Genomic DNA, 6,000 nt, shown 5'->3' on the forward strand with positions numbered 1-6,000 from the left:
CCTTAATCTGAAATGTGAATCAGAGAATCAGAGAGGTGTGTGGGGCTGCCTTAATCTGAAATGTGAATCAGAGCATCAGAGAGGTGTGGAGGGCTGCCTTAATCTGAAATGTGAATCAGAGAATCAGAGAGGTGTGGGGGCTGCCTTAATCTGAAATGTGAATCAGAGAATCAGAGAGGTGTGTGGGGCTGCCTTAATCTGAAATGTGAATCAGAGCATCAGAGAGGTGTGGAGGGCTGCCTTAATCTGAAATGTGAATCAGAGAATCAGAGAGGTGTAATCTGGGGGAATGAGGTTAATCTGAAATGTGAATCAGAGAATCAGAGAGGTGTGGGGGGCTGCCTTAATCTGAAATGTGAATCAGAGAATCAGAGAGGTGTGGGGGGCTGCCTTAATCTGAAATGTGAATCAGAGAATCAGAGAGGTGTGGGGGCTGCCTTAACCTGAAATGTGAATCAGAGAATCAGAGAGGTGTGGGGGCTGCCTTAACCTGAAATGTGAATCAGAGAATCAGAGAGGTGTGGGGGGCTGCCTTAACCTGAAATGTGAATCAGAGAATCAGAGAGGTGTGGGGGCCTATTTATTGGCCTATTTATTGCCTTGCCTCCCTATTCTTACTACATTTGCACACACTGTACATAGACTTTTCTATTGTGTTATTGACTGTACGTTTGTTTATCCGATGTGTAACTGTTGTTTGTGTCGCACTGCTTTGCTCTATCTTGGCCAGGTCTTAGTTGTAAATGAGAACTTGTTCTCAACTCGCCTACATGGTAGAATAAAAATCGCCTACATGGTTAAAAAAAATCAACATGCCACGTCATCAGCGCCCAGAGAACAGTGGGTTAACATACTGTAGGATATGCTGCTTAGCTTTTACCCACAGCGACATACAGTACAGTGAGTGAAGAAATTGTAGTAGTTTTGGTATGTGATCCCTACATGAATTGGAATCACAACCTGCCGAAGCTATACAATTTAGCTTAGCTCTTAACCAACTGAGCCACACAGGATCACTACATCATGGACAAAGTGTTGAGCAACCTCTTCTAGGGCTGAGAAGGTGACATCCACAGAGAATGAAACCCAAAGATACAATCTGCCAAATGTAATAGGCCTCAATGTTTTATGAATCGGAACACTACTGCCTGCAGGGGTTGAATGGTAATTAAAACTTTCCAAAAATCCATTCTATTGTGGGGAGGGACAGAGCAGAATCAGACAAATATGCCTCCCAAATAGTATCCTATTCCCTATATAGTACACTACTTTTGACCAGGGCCCATAGGGAATGCAGCCAGTCATCTCTCAGGCCATTGCGCCTTCATCCAGGTCAGGACAGGAATCAAGAGACGTGAGATGTTGTCGGACATTTACACATTTGTCAGACCACACATTTGACCCTCCGGTTGGAAGCAGATTGAGGGGATTCTCGTCTTCTTTAGAGCTCCAGAGTGAGTGTGGTATTCCAAGACAAACAGGCTGCCGCTGCTATGGCTCCCCTCCATCCCTGTGGGCAAGCCTGGCGCTGGTCTCATACTCCTCTGCCCACACTCATCCTCCTGCTCCAGCCTTCTCTCTCTCTCTTAGGTGAGAGCCATGCGCATTCACTGAAATCTTCATTTTGTATTTTAGCCCAGATTTTTCTGAAAACCCCCCATGCTCAAAAAGAAACAGTCCTCCTGAGTTGAGTGGGGTTTTGGAGGGTTGGCTCGGCTGTGGTCAGAATTGAAATACTATCAAATGAGGTGTGGAGGGGTGACCCTGATATATATTCCCCTTAAGTACTTTCTTCCTCATAGATTTCAACCACTTTGAGAATTGCTTTACAGTGACATTTTTCTACAGCGCTGTAAGGTATGTTGCAGTGGGTCTGTATCTGTAGCATATAAGAACTACCTTTTTCAATTAACTGCCATGTGTGTTAGTGTTACACTAGACAGATGCTATTAACTCACTTTCATTCCATTGTTTCATTTTGATGATTGACACATTTACAGATTAAAAGTTTATACAATGTAGAAAGCCTACAGCAAGTATTTGCTTTGCACAGTAAGGAAATAACAAATTTAATATGGTAGATGATGTAATAAATAATTAATAGTTTCTGTCTCTGTTTATTGCTAATACATCAGGTAGCCTAGTGGTTAGAGCGATGGACTAGTAACCAGGTTGCAAAATCAAATCACCGAGCTGACAAGGTAAAAATCTGTCATTCTGCCCCGAACAAGGCAGTAACCTACTGTTCCTAGGCTGTCATTGAAAATAAGAATCTGTTCTTAACTGACTTGCCTAGTTTTTAAAAAATACAGGGAAATTTATGTGACAACTACAGTAGTACTAGTCAAAAACGTTGCTACTGTCCCTTTATAAAAGGGATGTGCTCAATGAAGCAAATGGCAAGTACTCACCACAAGAGGGAGCCATCTTACAATCTTCCAAAGATTAAAATGCAACCTTTTGCACAATACTGTAATGCAGTTATCAAATCACATACACATATTTAGGAGATGTTATTGTGGGTGTAGCGAAATGCTTGTGTCCCTAGCTCCAACAGTGTAGTAGTATCTAACAATTTACAACAATACACAAATCTTAAATCAAAAGAATGGAATTAAGAAATATATATTAGGACAAGCAATGTCAGTGGCATTAACTAAAATACAGTATAATAGAATACAGTATATACAGTGCATTCGGAAAGTAGTCAGACCCATTGACATTTTGTTACATTACAGCCATCGATCTACACACAAAAACTCCATAATGACAAAGCAAAACAGTTTTTTAGACATTTTTGCTAAGTTATTACGAATAATAAAACTGAAATAACCATTTACATAAGTATTCAGACACTTTACTCAGTACTTTGTTGAAACACCTTTGGCAGCAATTAAGGCCTTGAGTCTACTTGGGTATGAAGCTACAACCTAGGCACAGCTGATTTGGGTAGTTTCTTCCATTCTTCTCTGTCGATCCTCTCAAGCTCTGTCAGGTAGGAAGGGGAGCGTTGCTGCACAGCTATTTTCAGGTCTCTCCAGAGATGTTTGATTGGGTATAAATCCAGGCTCTGGCTGGGCCACTCAAGGACATTCAGAGACTTGTCCCGAAGCCATTCCTGCGTTGTTTTCAATGTGTGCTTTGGGTCGTTGTCCTATTGGAAGGTGAAGCTTCGCCCCAGACTGTGGTCCTGAACTAGTCTCATCAAGGATCGCTCTGTACTTTGCTCTGTTCATCTTTCCCTCAATCCTGACTAGTCTCCCAGTCCCTGCCTCTGAAAACATCCCCACAGCATGATGCTGCCACCACCATGCTTCACTGTAGGGATGGTGCCAGGTTTCCTCCAGACGTGACGCTTGGCATTCAGGCCAAAGAGTTTAATCTTGGTTTCATCAGACCAGAGAATCTTGTTTCTCATGGTCTGAGAGTCTTTAGCTGCCTTTTGGCAAATACAAAGCGCACTGTCATGTGCCTTTTACTGAGGAGTGACTTCCGTCTGGCCACTCTACCGTAAAGACCTGATTGGTGGAGTGCTGCAGAGATGGTTGTCCTTCTGGAAGGTTCTCCCATCTCCACAGAGGAACTCTGGAGCTCTGTCAGAGTGACCATCAGGTTCTTGCTCACCTCCCTGACCAAGGCCCTTCTCCCCTGATTGCTCAGTTTGGCCGAGCTGCCAACTCCAGAAAGAGTCTTGGTGATTGCAAACTTCTTCCATTTAAGAATGCTGGCAGACACTATGTTCTTGGGGACCTTCACTGCAGCAATTTTTTGGAACCTTTCCCCAGATCTGTGCCTCGACACAATCCTTTCTCTGAGCTCTACAGAGAATTCCTTCAACCTCATGGCTTGGTTTTTTCTCTGACATGCACAGTCAACTGTGGGACCTTAAATAGACAGGCATGTTCCTTTCCAAATTATGTCCAATCAATTGAATTTACCACACATGGACTCCAATCAAATTTTAGAAACATCTCAAGAATGATCAATGGAAACCTGAGCTCAATTTCGAGCAACAGCCTCTACGGTGCAGGGTTGAATAACCGGGTGGTAGCCGGTTAGTGTTGGCTATTTAACAATCTGATGGCCTTGAGATAGAAGCTGTTTTTCAGTCTCTGGGTCCCAGCTTTGATGCACCTGTACTGACCTCGCCTTCTGGATGATAGCGGAGTGAACAGGGTGTGGCTCGGGTGGTTGATGTCCTTGATAATCTTTTTGGCCTTACTGTGACATTGGGTGCTGTAGGTGTCCTGGAGGGCAGTGTGCGTTGGGCCTTAGGGGTCAAGCCAAATTTCTTCAGCCTCATGAGGTTGAAGAGGCGCTGTTGCACCTTCTTCAACACACTGTCTGTGTGGGTGGATAATTTCAGTTAGAAATAATATAACAGATTTATAGTACAAAGACATCTCCCAGACGAATCCCCACAGTCATTGTTTATTCATCATCATGGACCAACATGTAGACGGACCTGTTCCTAGTTGCATGCTGTCCTAACTGTCCTTTCAATAGGAGGTATGTTTAAGTGAACAGGCTTGTGATATTGGCTGGAGCGGAAAGAGTGGAATGGTATCAAATACATCAAACAAATGGTCTTCGCCTCAGCAGCATCCACTGACCTCATTGATCTGTTGAGGCCTGTAGACATTGTGGTTCCCTTATGTCCTGCCTGTCTTCTACTGTATGCTTCAGCTGGCTCAAGCTGTTCTGTATGGGGCCTGTGAGAAGAGACCAAGGTTATTATAGTAAACTAAAACTGAAATTAAAATTAAAACGAATCATCAAAGAACAATTGAGTAAACTAAACTGAAATAAAATAATTAACAAACCAATTTGAAAAACTAAAACTATACTGAAACTATTATCTCCAAAACGTACTAAAATAAAAATTTAAACCATCATGATGCAACGGCTGTTTGACGAAGAGGACCAAGGTGCAGCGCGGTAAGTGTTCATGATTTATTAATAGAACTGAACACTGAATAAGAAAACCAACAAACAAAACCGAAATAGTTCTGTCTGGTGCAGACACAAAAACAACTACCCACAAACCACAGTTGGGAAAAGGCTACATAAGTATGGTTCTCAATCAGAGACAACGATAGACAGCTGCCTCTGATTGAGAGGGGGGGGCAGAATTACGTTGCCACAAGCAGCACCGCAGATATTGGGCGTGTTTGAAAAATGAATATAGAGCACAAAAACTATACTCCCAGGCTACTTTCTGTCCCTAACACCAAAACTAACACTGAAACTAAATAATTTAAAAACAAAATATGTATATATATATGTATATATATAAATATGTATATATATTTTATAAAACTTAAACTAAATAAAAACTCAACAGATTTTCAAATAAACATCTTAAAACTAAAATAAATGTAAATATAAATAAACGAAACTCCACTGAGTGTACCAAACATTAAGAACACCTGCTTTCCATGGCAGAGACTGACCAGGTGAATCCAGGTGAAAGCTATGATCCCTTATTGATGTCACCTGTTACATCCTCTTCAATCAGTGTAGAGGAAGGGGAGGAGACAGTTTAAAGAAGGATTTTTAAGCCTTGAGACAATTGAGACATGGATTGTGTATGTGTGCCATTCAGAGGGTGAATGGGAAAGACACAATATTTAAGTGCCTTTGAATGAGGTATTGTAGTAGGTGCCAGGCGCACTGGTTTGTGTTTGTGTCAAGCAGGCACACTGGTTTGTGTTTGTGTCAAGCAGGCACACTGGTTTGTGTTTGTGTCAAGCAGGCACACTGGTTTGTTTCACGCTTAACAGTTTCCCGTGTGTATCAAGAATGGTAAACTACCCAAAGGACACCCAGCCAACTTGACACAACTGTGGGAAGTATTGGAGTCAACATGGGCCAGCATCCCTGTGGAATGCTTTTTACACCTCATAGAGTCACATTTGTTCCTAATGTTTGGTATACTCAGTGTATAATAACCTTGGAAGAGACAATGGTAGCCATTTATTCATTTTGTGGCATTCTAGT

The sequence above is a fragment of the Oncorhynchus tshawytscha genome, linkage group LG12 (assembly GCF_018296145.1).
Source record: "Oncorhynchus tshawytscha isolate Ot180627B linkage group LG12, Otsh_v2.0, whole genome shotgun sequence".
Lineage (NCBI taxonomy): Eukaryota > Metazoa > Chordata > Actinopteri > Salmoniformes > Salmonidae > Oncorhynchus > Oncorhynchus tshawytscha.